The sequence below is a fragment of the Mustela nivalis genome (genome assembly GCF_964662115.1).
Source record: "Mustela nivalis genome assembly, chromosome: 12".
NCBI classification, from domain to species: Eukaryota; Metazoa; Chordata; class Mammalia; order Carnivora; family Mustelidae; genus Mustela; species Mustela nivalis.
The window spans coordinates 92,956,495-92,974,095 of record NC_139031.1 but is presented as its reverse complement, the minus strand read 5'-3'; the positions used below and the strand labels follow the sequence as shown (position 1 = coordinate 92,974,095).

The 17,601-nt window shown below is 43.9% G+C and overlaps 1 long non-coding RNA gene across 1 annotated transcript; it reads left to right on the top strand.

The window, feature by feature from the left end:
• Nucleotides 1-525: 525 nt before the first annotated feature.
• Nucleotides 526-8,760, top strand: LOC309844955. The gene is made up of 3 exons (XR_014300975.1): nucleotides 526-653; nucleotides 6,861-7,305; nucleotides 8,498-8,760. It is a non-coding gene; the product is annotated as an uncharacterized lncRNA (long non-coding RNA).
• The last annotated feature ends 8,841 nt before the right edge of the window (nucleotides 8,761-17,601 follow it).

The window sequence follows — 17,601 nt, the reverse complement described above, 5'->3', positions numbered from 1 at the left end:
ATGGGTTCCTGCCTGGAGGTTAAGAAGGACTCCCCCCTACCCCGCCCCGCTATGGAAGCTGAGGGTGGGCTGCTCACACAATGCCAGGTCCCTAACTACCCACTTTCTTCCAAGGTGACACTCTGTGTGTGTGTGTGTCCCACCGGTTTTGGTGAGTCACACATTCTACTGCAACCGACGCAGGAGGAGACCCCCCTCGCTCCTGCTAAGGGAGCCAGATGCTGGGGGTGAAGAGGGCTCCTCCCTCAGCCAGACGGACTCTCACAGAACGGGAACCCCAAACAGCAAAGCTGAAGCAGGTGCCCGCGTCACACTCTGTACGAAGATCTGTGTACACACAGAAATACCAGGTAAACCGCACGGCGGTACTCCAGGCTCCGGACCAGCAGGAGAACCGCACCAGCTCCTCCCGCGGGTCCCGGTCCGACCAACAGACGCCGCCACCCAAGCGGCTGGGAGGAAGGGTCTGGGTCTCGTAGGCGACTGCGTCACAGACCCTGAGCAGACTGTCCGCGCCCCTGCTCGCCGCGGACTCCGTGCCGTCCAGACCCCTCCTCACTCGGGAAGAAAGCGAACGCAAAAGCAGGTCGGCTATTCTAAAGGAGACGGGGCTAAACTCGGAAGGTACAGAAGAGCGTATCCTGGGGAGTCAGGTAATAGTGGTTGTAAGAAATTGTACACGGAGTAGGACTCAGGACAACTTCCCTGGGGCCCGGCGTTGCAGAGACGGTGTGATGAAGAACCCGGTGCGCAACGGGCCATGTTTAGCAGAGCAGGGACAGAGGGCGGACCCGCTGCCCTCTCGGATGGGGTTAACGCTAATGGTTTTTGCAATACTGCAGAATCCGGACTCTCTGGATTGTCTCTAGTTAATGCAACGGCTCGTTTCAGCCCTTGTCCCCCAGCATGCATAGGACGTCAGCACTTACCTCTAGCTGCATCCTCTTTATGTGATTCTAGAAAGCCTGACGCCTGTACGCCCGTGGCGCACGTCATGCTTTGCCACCTCAGCTTCCGTCTCTGGACGGTGATCGCCTCTCCTCTGTCTGCTCTCCCGCCTCTCCCCTTCTCTCAGTTCCAGGCCTGGCTCAGTCGCCGCTTTCACAGGGCCCTTCTGTGATTTACTCAAGTGGGTGACCTCCATCACTCCACTCTGCTCGGCGGTGGCTCCCAGCGTGTTCCACTACCCAGAAAGTTACATTTTGCTTTGTAATGTAGTGATTTGCACCCTTCTTACTTTATTTAGTAGAAAGGAGTCACTTTATGTCAAGAATTTGCTCACATTCCTCTGAAATTTCCTTCCTGTCCTTGAATAAACCTGATCATACATCAGCGGACATAGCGATAACGTATTTGTTTCATATAGAATATCTTAGGATAAGGGTGTCTGGGTTCAGTCGGTGAAGGGTCTGCCTTTGGCTCAGGTCATGATCCCAGGGTCCTGGGATGAAATCCTGCATCGGGCTCCCTGCTCAGCAGGGAATCTGCTCTTCCCTCTGTTTCTCTCTCTCTGTCATGAATAAATGGGTAAAATCTTTAAATAAATAAATATTTATTTATTTAAAGATAAATATATATATATATATATATATATATATATATATATATATTTCTTAGTATAAGACATGCAAAATTGAATTAGGGGAAGTTGAAAATAGAGGTCTGAAATCTCAATGTCATGCATGAAATTGTGCTCAAGTCCTAACTACCACCCTCTTTTTTCCCTTATTTTTCTCCCCAGAAATCTGCATTTGACACACTTGTTTCAACAAGTTGTTGATACATGATGGGGCCCTGAGCTGGATTTCCTGGTTTTGCTGGGGAACTTCTTTCTCTCAGTTGAAACAAGGGTCCACCTTGAGAAGAGCAACATTTATAAACTTTCTTTCTTATTCTGTCACTGGTATCTCCAAATCAGGAAATGATGGCAATTGCAACTTAAAGCAGTCTTAAATCCTTTGACAAAGCATTGTGGTTTCTCTTCCTATCTACCTACAAAAAATAATGGTGTTGAATTTAAATGAATCAAATTTAAAGTTGGTTTCCAGGTGTGTAAGGATTAGCTCTATTCTATTACTCATTAGAAACACCTTATGACCAACATGACTCTTCGTTTTTTTTTTTTTAATATTTTATGATGATTTGCACACAGAGCATTTTCGATTGCTTTAGCATTACAAGCAACTGTGAGAAAGACTGAAATTTACTTCCCTTGCTCATGTTGAGAGGATACAGACGGCAACGCACCACAGACACTGGGCCAGCTAATGAATTCTCCCCTGCACGGAAGTTAATTTTCCTGCCTGACATCTTTGTATGAGATTGTTACAGTTCTAGAAAAAATAATACATGAACGTCTTATAAAAAATAAAAGAGAAATGTCACAATCGAAACAACCGATTAAGAATCATCCATGGATATTCCCAAAAAACGCGACAAGATCTCAGAGACAGAGCCATGTTTGGGCTTTGGTGGAGCAGGCACTGTGTTGCAGAATAAGGCAACATATTTTAATTGACAACCTCGAGCAGAGTTATCCGCTAATAAGTGCTTCCAGGTGTTCAAATTGTTACCAGCTGGGAAGTACGGGATTGATAACACCCCCTATCCTGCCAGGGTGCTGTATCGGGGCTGTGGCCTGGGGCACCTTTCCTGTGCATCTCACTAGACACAGATAGGTAGGGGCAGGGTAGGTGCTCAGGGGGAAAAGAGACCACCTACCCATTTTATTTTCCTTCTGAGCATCTTTATTAAAAGTTAAGTCGCAGGCACAGTTATCAATAGGCAAATGCAAAAATAAACAGGCTTTATAAGACAGTACAGATGGTGCTTTATCTGGAATCCCCACTGAACAGAGAAGGGCTGAGCAGGTGCCCCTGTAGCCCCCCCAAGAGAAGCAGGGCGGGCCTGACGCAGAAGGGAGATGCTTTTGCTGCCAGGGATACAGGGAAGAGAGGCAAAGAAAAGGATGTCACAAAGACTGCCTGCAGACCCCGAGTCACATTACCTGCTGCCAATCTGGGAAGTGAGGGCCACGGGGGAGGGGTTTGGAGGTGGGGCTCTGGGCTCTGGCTAATGCAGCCCTGAGCAGGAGCCAGCAAGGGGGGACCCAGAGCTGCAGGACAGTCAGTCTAACACTCTTGTGCACGGGTGTGCAGGAGGGGCTCCCAGGCTTCCGTGCTGGATTTACTGACCTGCCCGCAATGCTTAGGCTTCTGGGCACCTCTCCCTTCCAGCTGCCTCTTTGCAGGCCCTGGGGGTGGCCCCAGCAATTGCTCACAAGTGTACACATATATCTGGGCAAGTAAGACATTTTAGATGTCCCTCACACTCCTGCAGGAGTTGTAGCATGCTACTGTGGTGGGTCTGGGCATTAGGGGCTCCCCTAAGGAACGCTTACATGGGGATGCAGGAGTCTGGGTTTATTGGTTTGGGGTTTGCCATTGCACTCCTGTAGCCTTAGTTCTCTGCTAGTTGAGCTGGAATTGGGGTGCGTTCCAGGACCACCACCCCCAGCACTCTGCAGACTCACCGGGCATGGTGGCTGGGGGTGGGATGGAGGCTGGTGACAGGGTCATTCACAATGGCCAATTCACAACCAGCTGCCAGGCCTGGCAGCTCACAGGTGTGGTAAGGATAGGGAACAAGGGGTCCAAAATACAAGTATAGAATTTCTCCCAAGTCTCAGAGGTCATATCCCAGAGAGGTCTGATGGAGACTGTTCCTAATTTAACATAACCCTGCAATTTTACACAACTTTGCCAATAAGGAAATTCCAAACTCTCCTTCATATTTTTTGATCAACCATACTAGAAGAAGACTGAATTATCTACTACTATCTACTTAAAACAACAGCAGCAAATCTATGCTCCAAATAATTGCCTATAAAGGCACAAAGAGAAGGGAACACAATGAAGAAAAGTATCAGATGTTTCCAGTAGTTTATTAATGAAAGCAGTACATGGTTTACCGGGATTTGGGGATGCTTCCACTATTTGCAAGCTTCTTAAAATTTGCGATTCATTGTGATGTCTTTCCTCATCTAAACTCACGTTTATTTCTTTACCTAAGATCTTTGTGTGTTTAATTTGGTCTCTTCTTCTGAAAAGGGTCATTTGACCTCCATAAGTTCCAGCCCCCACAAAAACAAGATTTTCATCTCGACTTTTCTATGGTTTATGGTGGCAATATGAGGACATTGAAAGTGAATTCCCCCAGCTGTCATTGTGTTTGTTGATGAAGATGTTCAGGGTGGCCAGGATCATGAAGATGACAACAGTGAGGGGACAAATATGCCAGATGGGGAGAATTCTGGGTTTCTGGGCCCCATCTGAAGGATGGGTGAAATTTGCAGGAAGTGCCTCGCATAGTAGGAAACTGTTCTCAGCCCCGGTGGCTTAAAGACATGGAGGCAGAAAGTGTGTTTTCACCAGAAATGAAAATTAATCAGATGGGGCTGGCAGCTGGGGGTGTCCTGAGAAGAATGGGCAAATGCAAAATGGTAGAAGAAATACCAAGTGGTCAGGGTTGAGGCCAGGTATCAGAGAGCATTGAACACTCAGGGCAGAGGGGGCTTCCCGGGGTTAGCAACGGGATACCTCTTGTCACGGAGGGTGTAATGCAATTCTCTCTACATCTGGAATCAAGCAACTGTGTCCAGAACAGCTAATTATCTTATTTCTAAAACATTCCCATGTACCCCTTCCAGAGCACATGTGTACGTCCCACAGCAGTCACATCAGTTCGGAACCGAAGGAGAAACAACTCGCTTTTGAAAACATGGAATTAGAAAGAAATCAGATGCACTGAAGATGATGCTACAGATGTTTCTACAGCGGCCAGCCTGAAAACGGTGGTGGCTGTCACCAACTAGTCTTCAGGCACGTTTGATGAGGGTGAATGAAGCTCTCATTAGGCAGTATTTGTACATGACAGAAATTAGCATCTCTCTTCTCTTCCCTCCACTTTTTTAGGGTCTGGTCCAAGATTGGTCTCTCTCACCCCCATCTGTTTATTTCCTTTGATGTTCTCTGCAGAAAGTGACAGCCACTTGGGTCTCTCAGCTATCATTTACGCAAATAAAACCTGACGGGGCTTTCATAAAATAATGTCAATAGTATATCAAATTTCTCCCAACATAGTCACACGCAGCTGCAGTAACCACAGGGAACAAAAAGCGCCTTCAACCATAATTTATACAATCATAAATGGAGTGCAATGTTCTCCTTAAAAACAGCCCGGATACCCTATAAACAGGATGAGAAATCATCAAGTCCTTGTTGTTGATTTCCTTTCCTTCTTTTGAGATCACTGGAAAAGTTCTGTTGCCTTGCTTGTTGGCTTACCTTTCATCCTGCCTCCGGTTAAATTGCATTATAAATGTGGTCTGTATTTGTGAAGATGGGATCTTGAAACCCATGGCCAGATGGAATAAAGAAGCATTTGGAAACACTAAAAAGGAGCTCATTGCTCTGTTAATAAGAAGTTCTGTAAGTTTTGTATTAACACTTCAAGGTTGAAGAGGACCGCCTATTGGAATGGAGAACATTTGGAAGAACTCGAGACCGAGTCAGAAATGATGATGCCCCGTGTTTGGGAAGGTAAGAGGGAAGTGTGTCGACCCCAGTACAAAATGAGATTCCTTCCTTTATTCTGAAAACTTTATTATGAGACTCTGTGAGTCTAGGCTATTTGCTTATCAACATAAGAAGCTTCAGACACAGTATGATTGGGAGTTCTATCAGGATGAACACACCACAGCCAAATAGCTCTACCTTCAGGATTCAGAGAACTAGTGCAGGTGATGGGAAGGAGGAGGCAGTGGGTCCCTGGTCAAGGTCAGTGTGATTGTTGTCTCTGCAGTCAAGCAGAGGTCATGTTGGGGTGGCACAGAAGCTAGATACCCATGAAGAAGTCCTAAGCACCCCACAGATGTGATGCGTTTGTGGGAAAGCAACATATCTCTGCAGGTTGACCTCAGGCAGTGGACAGATTTGTAAGAAGAAATACAAAGGTGGAGAATACGGAAAAGCAGATGCGGAAAGGTTGAAACCCATTTGGGAATGAGAATAAACTTGATTGTGAGCACAAGAGGCGTTTCTGGAATACAAGTCTATGGCAAAAAATTAATTTGGAAAATGTTGGCTTGACCAAGTAAAAGCTGTTTTTCTTCTATAAAATGGATTGTCAGAGGCCATGGTTTGCCGTGGGGAGAAGTTGTTTCTCACTTGCACCATCCCAGGGACTGAGATCTTAACTCCTGGCCCACATTGGTTGTTGAGCTCCAGCCTTGGGGTTCCCAGGAGGGCTAATGAGTGGCTCAGCCCCAGCCAACTGGGTTCAGAAGAAACGGAGAAAAGAGATGGTGGACAGCAGCCTGAAGGTTCAAGTTCAGGAGAAGATGCATTTCCTACCAATGACTGAAGCTTGCTGCTATGCACCCTGTTATAGACATTATTCCTGCCTCTGTACCCCTGCCTGGCCCAGATGGTGATCTGCCCAGGATGATGGCAACAAAGCCCTACCTTGAGTCAAAAAGAGGGTTCCCAAGGTCCCCTTGTGGACACAAGTTCTAAAAGGAGAATCTGTAGTCTTTAGAATTCATGCACGTGTATTCTCTCTACCTACCTTTCTCTACCTCCTTCATTATATCCATTCATCCGTATATAACCACTTGTCTTCTGGTTTGTGGGTGCAGTGGGGCAGGCGACATTGGTCACAATACTGTCTGTCACAAAATCCCCACCACCACGATTCGAAGGGCAATTCCAACAAAAGTGACTCATTCTGCCAGTCTCTGCATCCGAGAGTATTTGAGGAGAGCCCACTTACTCTTCTTTGCCTTGTGCTTGTCTTCTTAGGACAAAGGATTTCTTCCTTTTCTGAGCTCTACCACAAGCTCTGGACACAAGATGAAGTGGGGGCTCTTTTGAAAGCTGGCATCAAACAAAGGCCATCTTCCAGTTGTCTGCAAGCTCAGACTCTGCTGATCAGGAGGAATCCCTTCATCGTCCTGGATCTTGGGATCTGCTCTTTCTCTTGGATGGAGAATTCAGCCTCCAGAGTCATGGTATTCCCCGTAAGGCTTTATATGAAAATCTGTCCCTTGGCAGTGCCTCCATCTGACGTCGAGTGAAAGGAAGAGACGGTTCAGTCTTGGGGATGCAGCACGAAGCGGGACATGGAGCTTGCTGGCCAAAATGCGGGACAGAATTTTTACGAAGGTCTTCTTACAGACGACTAGACATTTACATCTGGAAGAACAATAGCATTATCTCACTGTTCCGGAAGAACTAATGAGCAAAGGTGAGTTCCTGGGCACTAATTTGGAGGCTGACTGGCGTGAAGTTTATGACATGTCTTATTTCCTTAACTTCTCTTTTTTTGTGTGATTGACCGCCTCTCCAGTGAATGATCTTCTCATCCTCTTTGGCAGGATGGGCACATTAACTCCCACCACATGACCCTCTGACAACACGCCCTGAATGCTGTCGCCCAAAGAGCTCTCTCTCTAATTGAATCTGAGACATAAATAATAATAATAGCGCCTTTAATTCTGTGAAATAGCCATACAAGGGAATGCAGGTTAAGAACAAATATCAAGGACTGGGGTTTATTAATATTAGAGCATACACACCGTCCTGCAGAACAAAACCAGTGGGTATTTACAAGAGACTTGTCTGCTACTGTCTTTGTCCAGTTTGGCTTTCATTCTCAGTTCATAGGCTCTAACTTAATGGGTCTGAGAGTCAGTGGCTCAGTGGCATCTCCTGGGCAATGCAGCTGGAACATGATGCATGGTTCAGGAACTTGGTCTACGTAACACGTCACTCCTCCAGTTTGTCTTCCCCATATCAGTTGGCAAATCCCTTTGAGTAGAAGCATACACGCATACACACACCTGCACACACAAGCTCTCTCTGTTTGTTCAAATATTTATTATGAACCTTTTCATGATAATTTAAAGTGGAAGCTCAAGTGGGCACTGTCTCCAGGCTACAGTACTAGGGAGGTTGAAATCAGCAGTGGTTTCACTGGTATGCTGCTATGAACCAGAGCGTACCATCTATAGGCGGGTTTGATGATGTTGGGACCACAGGCTGCCGTTGAGTACAAAGGCACAGAACTGGCATGGGCTGCATGGCCATGACTGGACCCCCCAGTGCCACTGTGTCTATGTCTGCACTGGCCACAGACTCAACAGGTGGCCTCCCTCTGCCTGAGAGAGCCTGGGGGACAGAATACACAGTCACTTTCATTCTCCATTGTTGGAAATGTACCCAGACCACTAATTCAGACAGGAAAATAGAAATGAAAGTAGTGCCAATGGCAAATTAACTGGTCAAAGGAATATTTGAAAACTCAGTATTTCTATAATTTTCCTCCCAAAAAGCAATGAGACAAAATGTTTACATTTAGGCTTGCCTTGAATGATTGAATTGGACAAGACAGTCATTGGTTTATGCTCATAATGACATAATCAGTGTTCTCTCCACAGATCGGGTACAGATACATGCTCACGGCACTCTGGGAGGCCACGCTTTCTTAACAAACAAGAAGTGCAAGAAGCCAGTGTGGCTCCCTCTCGGGGAGGGGGAGAAACCCAGCTGTCTTCAGCCTCATCTAGGCTTTCAGACCACAGCAGACTGTACCCCACAGAGGGGACAGGGCACCCAACCCCAGTACTGAGCTCTGGGCTTCGAGTCTACCGTTGTGGATGTTGACAGGGCTGGGCATGTGTGGACTTACCCAAACCTCACTGCAAGTCTTGGAGGTACATATTGTCATTAACCCCATTCACAAATGAAAGAATTAGGGCACATAAAGAGTAAGGAAACTGAACTGAGCTCACGAAGCTACTACGCAGTAGAGCCAGGATTCAAACCCAGACCACTGGACACCAGAGCCCTCATCATTTCCTCACTGGGCTATGTGTCTTCTATCAGCCATTGATGGCAAGGTGGCATCTGCCTACCTGAGGTGAAGCTTCACTTCCTGCCAACGCCCTGTGCTATTCTCAGGCAGGGGCTCCCCATCTGATGGACCCGAGACCCCAGGCATAAGGCTCTTCTGCGTCCCCCTCTCGGCCACTTCTCTGAGAGGTCACAGCTTGGGGGGATGGGGCACGCCAGGGTTAGTTAACACACAAAGACAGCTATAATCCGATTGAGCACAGAAGCCCATAGTGTGGAATGAGGCAGTTTGTTACTATTGAAGACTCATGGTGGGAGTTGAAGGCTCATGGTGTTGAAGGCTCATGGTAGGAGTTCACAGGGTCTGGCAAATATAGATTTCCCAAGGCAGGCAGCCTAGGAGGCAGAGGGGTGATCACGCTCCCAAGAGCTGAATAATCAGATCTTTTCTCTGCCTCAGGGTTGCTGCATTCTGTAAAGGATCACAGGGCTTACTACAGACTCTTCTCTGGGAGGCAGGCCGGCCCGTGGCGGGGGTGGGGCAGGCATGGGACTGAGCCCTCAGGGCCAGCAGCTGTCCAGGATGGGGCAAGGAGCCCATGGGAGTTACCTATGGTTGCTGAGCAAACCATCCAACACCTAGTAGCTCAAATGACACAGGAGTATGAATTCTCAGTCCAGTGGGGCTCTCTAGAGGGGCTGAGCTCCCTCATCTGGGCGCTTCTCCACACGGCATCCCAGTGTCTGGTCTCTGCTGGCATTGCATCTGCTGATGTCCCCTCAGTCATCCCAAGCCCCACGCCAAACCCCAGGCAGGGTCGAGGAGGGCAAGACCTGACCATGGAAAGGCCCTTGCACCAAATCATGGACCTTTCATGGCCTTTTTCAGGGACAACTGCACAGAAGCCATCACATGCCCTTGGGCCTGAAGTCCTGATTTCCACACCTGGAACCTCTTGGTCACATGTCCAGCAGCTCAGATTGCCCTCCCTGGGATGACTCAGGCTGGTCTCCTACTCCCCAGGGTTAGAGCTGGCTTTTCTCATCCTCACTCCTGCTACAGACCTCTTATACTAGTTTCCCTGCACCTCTTTTGCCTGGATTATATAAAGTTAGCTCACATACTACAACAGCAAGAGAAGAAATATAGGATCAAAGTAAGTTTGATTAGTTTTGGCAGACTTCTCCATTTTATTAGGGCCCCTGCAGGTGTCTGGGTCACATCTCCCTCTAGACAATGTCTTCATCCCTGAAGATTTCCGATAGGCTGACATCGCAATTCCCACTCATCTGTGCAGTCCTGACAGTCCGGGCCACCAGAGAAGGAAGAGGAGGGGCAACGAGACTATCCAGGGCTCAGACAGATGTCTCCACAGAGACACCTTCCACATCCTCCCTTTCCTCTTGGGATGCAAAAGCATCAGGAACACACCTTGCTTTTGTCTTAGTCGTACCTGTGTCTCTGGGCAAGTGCCTGTCAGCCTCTCTCACAGACAGTACATAGGTTTCCTTTCACACCATTGATTCATTTTATTCCTGTCCAAACATCCTCAACTATTCTAAATATTTGAAATACCCCTGATTACATTTTTCAATTCTTGCTACAATTTCTAGATATCCTGATAATCTATCTCTATATATACATATATACATGTATATATATATATATATATATATATATATTTTTTTTTTTTTCCTGATCAGTCTTGCAAGTACTTCAGACCTGCAAACCACACAGTGAGGATAAAGCTAACTGTTCAGAGAAAGACATTCTCTTAGTTGGATGAGCCACAGGACTGTATGACTCAAGGTTGCTGAAAGCAAACCTTGCACACATCCATGCCAGTATACTATTACTGAGATTTCAGTGGTTTTTCTTTTCTGGCAACAATGGGAATACAGACTCATCTAAAATAGTAAAGTAAAGTAAAATAGTAAAGGAAGACAGAAAGCCTCCTCAAGAACAATATTTTATTTACAAATGTACATTTTCATGTTCAAGGGATTCACAAATATTCCTACTACAAATGATTCAAGGAACATCAAATGTGTGAAATGACATTTCCGACCCTCCGTCCCCCTCGCTAGCCTGACCACACCTACCTGTGTGCAGGTTGCTCATACTGCACAGATGATTGGTGCCGTCCTCTGTGGACTTGCCTGACTTAGGCAAGTTCACACACAATGCATATATGTACAATTTAAATTTTATCTAGTCTATCTATCATTGTTATTTTCATTCTAACAACCATATTAAAGTTGTTCCTTCAACATTTTTGCAAGTGCTACATTTGATATGTCCAAACATTGTTGCCATTCATCATTCCACAAATCCTTGGAATGTGTTCTGTATCTCATGAATCCTGTATTATTTAAAGTTAGCGAATACTCCAGGGGGAAAACAATGCCAATTTGAACTCCTCCTAGTTTCCCTTCTCTCTCACTTTGTTGCCCTGAAAATCTTTGAGGCCATGGTAGTTCTGTGATCCTTTCAAAAATATTTATTTTTAATATATCTGGTCTAGATATATATTTGTTGTCTGTAGAAGGCTGATACAAAGCAACCAATCAGTCCTTGCCGGAGGGAGACATTTTACACAGTTTGTAAGCATAAACAAAGGAAAAGACACATACCTACAGCTCTTACTGATTCTGCAGGGCTGTGACCAGGGAAGGAGAGTGAAGATTACAGATGGAGAAAGTGGAGAAATACACAAGTGAAAATGCACAACACCAATGTCTTATGTCTAATTTCCCTATTCATATGTATAATATGTCACCTCTATATTAATAGAAAAATATGACACAAATGAAATAAAAATATTTAAGATAAGATTATCATAGCAATTGCTGTAAAATCATGGGCATATTTTCCCTAAAATACTTGATAGCTTAATACAGTGTCTGAAATAAATTAACATAAATAGAGGTAATTCCCTCTCTCTTTGGAAATGGAGTAGTTAACTATAGAACAGAACTTCCACAGATATGGTAGGGAAAGTCTGAGAAGATAGATCATGAGTCTGAGGCCAGTGGAGGACAGCAGAGGGAATCAGAACTTAACAGCTGATGCTCCAGAGAGGAACGGGTCTACAGGGATGAAATTCTTGCTGGGGAGAGAGCACCGGGGTTTTAGCTGATTTGGAGCAACAGGCCGGAGGCTGAACGTTGCTGCAAGGCACAGAACACAGGAAGACCCAAAGTCCAGACCAGACCCAAAGTCCAGACCACATCTAAAGTAGAGGACTGAGCACATGCAGTGACCCTTCCAGGACATTTGTTGACCTGTGGGGGTGCATGGCACAGGGTGATTACTGAAAAACAGAGTATAGGTAGAAGAACTACTGTGAGATGATCAATGTTCATGACCCACCAAAGCCCACAGTAGACAATAATATATCTTATGATCACTATTTTAGATGCAGAAAAATGTCTGATTGATTCCAGCAATAGCTCAGTATTAAAAATTCTTAGCAAACTAGATCAGAAGGTAATTTCTTTACTCTGATGAATAGAAGTCATACTAAATTTACTGCAAAATGTCATATTCAATGGCAAATTGGTAAAAGTTGTCTCTGTGACCATCAGGTATAGCACGGGGACACTTACTGCTACCAGCCATGCTCAGCAGTGCCCTGGAGGGCCTGGCACATAGGCGAAGGGAAAGAAGATCAGAAAAGAAAAAATAAAATAATAACTTCTCACAGTTGGCACGATCATGCACAAAGATCCGAAAGAGCCCACAAATTAACAAACACGCAAACATTGCAACATGAGTTCAACATGCTGTCAATATGGCAAAATCAATGTATTTCATATACCAGGAATGAACAGAAAATGGAATTTCTGGGGGTGCCTGGGTGGTTCAATTATTGAGAGTCTTACTTTTGATTTTGGCACAGGTCATTATCTCAAGATTGTGAGATCAAGCCTCAGGTTAGGCTCCATACTTAGTGGGAGTCTGCTTGAGATTCTCTCTCCTCACGACCCTCCTCACTCTCTCTCTCTCTCATTCTCTCAAAAGAAATAAATGAATAAAATCTTAAAAAAAAAAAGAAAACAGATTTTATAAAATAGCACTTAACATAGCTCAGAGAAATATCAAATATGTAGGAATAAATCTAAAGAAAATGTACAGAAAGCCTAGACACTAAAAAGCACAAAGCATTATATGGAAATTAAAAATAAATAAATCAGTGGCATGTAATACCGTATTCAAGATTTGGTAGATTTCATTCTGTAAATTATCAATTCTTCCTCCAAATATCCTACAAATACAATGCAATTCCAGTAAATACCAAGTAGGTATCTTTTTTTAATCTAAGGTTTTCAAACATTCTGAAATTTGTATGAAAAAGCAAAGTTAAAAATAAAATCTAAGGCAGTCCTATAACAGAAAAAGCAGAAGGAAGAGGAAAGGAGAGGGGCAAGAGGTCAAGGAAGAAAACAAGCTAAAGGAGGAATCATACTACCTGACACCATGAAGCTACAGTTACTAGGAGAGTGCGCTCTTGGTGCCTGGGGCCACAGAGTCATCCAGAGACACAGCAGAATGCAAAACCGGACCCAACCACCTAGTCACCTGACAGCAGCAACACCAAGCCCAGCTGTGCTGGGTTAACTGGATATTCATACAGGAAGAGAAAAAAAATGGCCCCTCATTCTGATCTCACGCCACACATGGAACTCAATCTTGGATGACAGCATGCCAACATGTAAAAAAAAAAAAAAAAGGAAATTTTTATAAGACATTAGAAAACATGTATATGCCCTTCATGTAGGCAAATATATTTTTTAAACAGTTCACAAAAACCACTGCCACGGTCTGAATGTTTTTTCTCCTCAAAATTCATATGAGGAGATACATATATATAGGTATTTATGTATTTATATATGTATTACATATATAATTTTATACATTTATATATTATATTGATATGTATTTGTATATTTATAATCTATGTTTTTAAATATGCATATATATTACATTTATCCATATAAATATTACATATTTTTTATATATGCATCTTCCATAGACTACAGTTTTAAATCCTAAAAATAACTCCTCCTGGCAGATTATAACACACCCAGGAAACTCCACAGTGATGCTGGGCGACCAATTGAATTACAATTTACCCTAGTAGACATTTGAACCAGCTTATCACCTAGTTCAGAATTGGCACCCAAAAGGTGCCCAAAGGGCAGGGGCCCATACTCCTTGGTAGCTAGGAGACAGCATGCGCCCCCCACTGATTGAATACCTCCACCTGGCCTGACCCACCCTTGTATTTGGACTTTGTTACCTGGGACTGGTTTCCCGGACTTGCTTTTAAGTAAGTTCCCCTTGGGGGTGGGGGGGCAGGGTCAATTTAAGTTTTACAACAAAATGGCAGTTCAACCACAGTGGGGCTGCTCTGGCTGAATAGGCCTTTACATAGGTAGTAAGGCAATTTAATAATTTTTCTTCTGCCTTTGATGCCCACATCAATCTGTAATGACTTTTAGGTTACAGATAAATTTTAGCAAGTAGGTAAAAACACAGGATTTGCAAATAATGAGGATCAAATGCATTTATCCCTTACAAAAGAATCAAATCAACATATATAAAGACCTTTTCCAAATCAAAGAGCAGAAATAATTTATCTCTATTAAAAAAAAAAAAGCCTTGGGGTACGTGGGGACTCAGTTGGTTAAGGGTCTGCCTTCAGCTCAGGTCAGGATCCCAGAGTCTCAGTGTTGAGGGAGCAGAAGGCTAGCTGAGGACAGGCAGAAGCTGACAACCCACAGCACCCGAACCCTAAGGGACACAGGTGACATTCCTCAGGCACTCCTGGATGCCCTAAAGGAAAAACAAATAGTTAACTTGTGGAGATCACAATCCTGCCAAACCTGAGCCTCCCTCAGTTTCTAAGTATTAGCAGTCTACAAGAACAAAGCATTTCCATCAGTGGCCTAGCTTCCAGAAGGAAATGTAGATACGATTAATTGCCCTATAATCTTCAGCCCATTGACGGATACTTGAAGTGGGCAGAATGTAATGTCCCTCCAGGAAGCTCCCAACTATCTTCATGTTATTGCCTTGCTGGAGGGGAAAAAACAACCTTAACTCCACTGAGGCCAGGCCCCTGGAATCCTGTGAGTCTTCTTTAACATACAAAAATCCTTTTGAAACCTCCTTTTCCTTACCTTCCCCATCTCCCAAGTATGTAATCAGCCACACCTCAGAAACCCCAGGGCAGCAGCTCTTTCTGCATTTGAGTCCTGTCCCCATGCTCTAATAAAACCAGCTTTTTGTATCCGAGACATCGCAAGAAGTTTTTCTCACCCCCCCACCCCCCACTGAACTTCACCTACATTGGACGGGATTTGATCCGTGGTCACTGGGATCAAATCCACATCATTAGGCTCCCTGCTCTCCCTCTGCCCCTCCCCCTGCTCATTCTCTCTCTCTCTCAGATAAATAAACGTTTAAAAAAAAAAAAAAAGCCTTGTACCAGCACTAAATTTTCTAATAAATGTAAAGTTTCTCTACATCATTAGTCCTCAGGGAAATGCAAAGTGAAACCACCAAGGGCACACTAGGTAATTGTGGTCAAAGATACTGGGTACAGTGCTCCTGGGACCTGAGATTCATGCAAATGTTTACTCCAGTAAAATGTGAGTATCTGGTCTGGCTCCATATTTTCCTCTTCTCTCTCCTCTCTGCTCCTCTCCTGGGCACATATGTGTAGACAAGCTCAGTGAAGGAAACACGTAAGATAGCAGCACAACAGGAAAGAGCAAAAACTGAGGGGCAAACAGATATTAGCTGAAAAATTATAAACAACCTGTGACATATTTATGTTAAGTAATGCTTTACAGCAACAAGAAGGAAACATATATAATTACCCTCCTCAAAGTGGATAGATCTCACAAACCCGGGAGTGAGGAAAAGCCACACACAAGCCCTGTGCTCCCAGTATGAGTCCATTTACATGAATTTCCAAACAAGCATAACTAATTGTTGGTATTGAAATTCACAGTAGGGGTAGCCCAGGGGGGGTGGGAGAGTGCGGATGCCTGGGGGACCCAAGGTTGTTTTTCAGTCCTGTTCTTGTAGTTGCTACATGACTTTGTGAATTTTAGGAAAACATATCAGCAACTTCTGTGTATACATAACTTGATGTGTCATAACATGCCCATGAAATTTGCAATGAAAAATGTTGTTTTCCTCTTCCTGGAGACTGTATTCCTGTCATTAAAAGCACATTAGCTCACTTGTTAAAAAATTAGTTACCATTCCAGAACAAAAAAAACATGCCTCTCTTACATGAAAATAAGCTTTGAGATACATTGTCCTTTCCAGAACACAGGCTTTGAAAACTGATACTTGAATGGGTTTCTTAGCATCTTAACTATCTAAATGCTTCCACAAATGATATACTTCAAGTGTGAAAGATTCAGTAAAAATAAAATAACTTTAAACGGAGATGGATGGGACCTATCTTTGAAGAAAGATTAAGAAAGTGATGATGAATATCTTCCCCACGGTTTCCTATATGTATTTTTAATTGAAAGATTTTGTATAAGCCCCCTGGTTCAACCAGACGATTCATCACAGGCTCATCTGCCTTTCTTAGTACAATATACAAATGATCGTCTTGTCATGGGGAAAGATCGTTCCTTTAAGGGAAGGATACAGGAATTGGAAATAAATTTTATGAGCAAAGATTAAGTGATTTGGGCTTTTTGAAAAATAGAACAGTAAATGGAAGATTTAATAAGCTGTCTTCAATTTTAAATGGGTGATTACATGAGCAATAAGCTGTCAATTTTTCTCCATTTCCAAAGAAGTGACAGGAGAATTCTTTTTATCTTAAAGTTGGAGCTCACACAGGGCTGCAGGGTAGGGAGCTGGGGAGGGGGGAGGTTCCCCTCATGTTCGGCAATTTTTTTTTTTTTTTTTTAGATTTTATTTATTTATTTGACAGACAGATTACAAGTAGACAGAGAGGCAGGCAGAGAGAGGAGGAAGCAGGTCCCCTGCTGAGCAGAGAGCCCGATGTGGAGCTTGATCCTAGATCTCTGAGATCATGACCTGAGCCGAAAGCAGAGGCTTTAACCCACTGAGCCACCCAGCGCCCCCATGTTGGGCAATCTTGAAAGACAGGATCACATACATCATCTGTCTGGGAAAGACCAAGAGATTAGAAACATCCCCAAATCTCCACCCCCCCAGGCCACATTATATCCTAATGTTGGCAAATTTTCACCTTCTGCTTAAAACTTCATCCAAATTTGTGTCCCATTATGTACTACATCCACTTATTATAGCATATTTTCAGTAATTCGTTGGATGATTTTTCCTTAGAAATCTTTAAAAGAAAACTAATTTTAAAAAAAAGTGTCTTATTTTCCTCCCTTCTGGATATGCCTATCCCAGTTTGAGAAACACGGGCTTGATTGATCTTCATTTTGTAAAGGGAAGATTTAGAAAAACAATTTAAAATAATATATTAATATTATAGAATATACAATGATAATAGCTCATTATAAGGTACTATTTCATGAATAGTAATAACACTATGGCTGAAGGGGTTTGTTTCTTTTTGTTTTTGTTTTTGATTTTTTATTACTTTTTACTTTTATTTTCAGCGTAACGGTATTCATTGTTTTTGCACCACACCCAGTGCTCCATGCAATCCGTGCC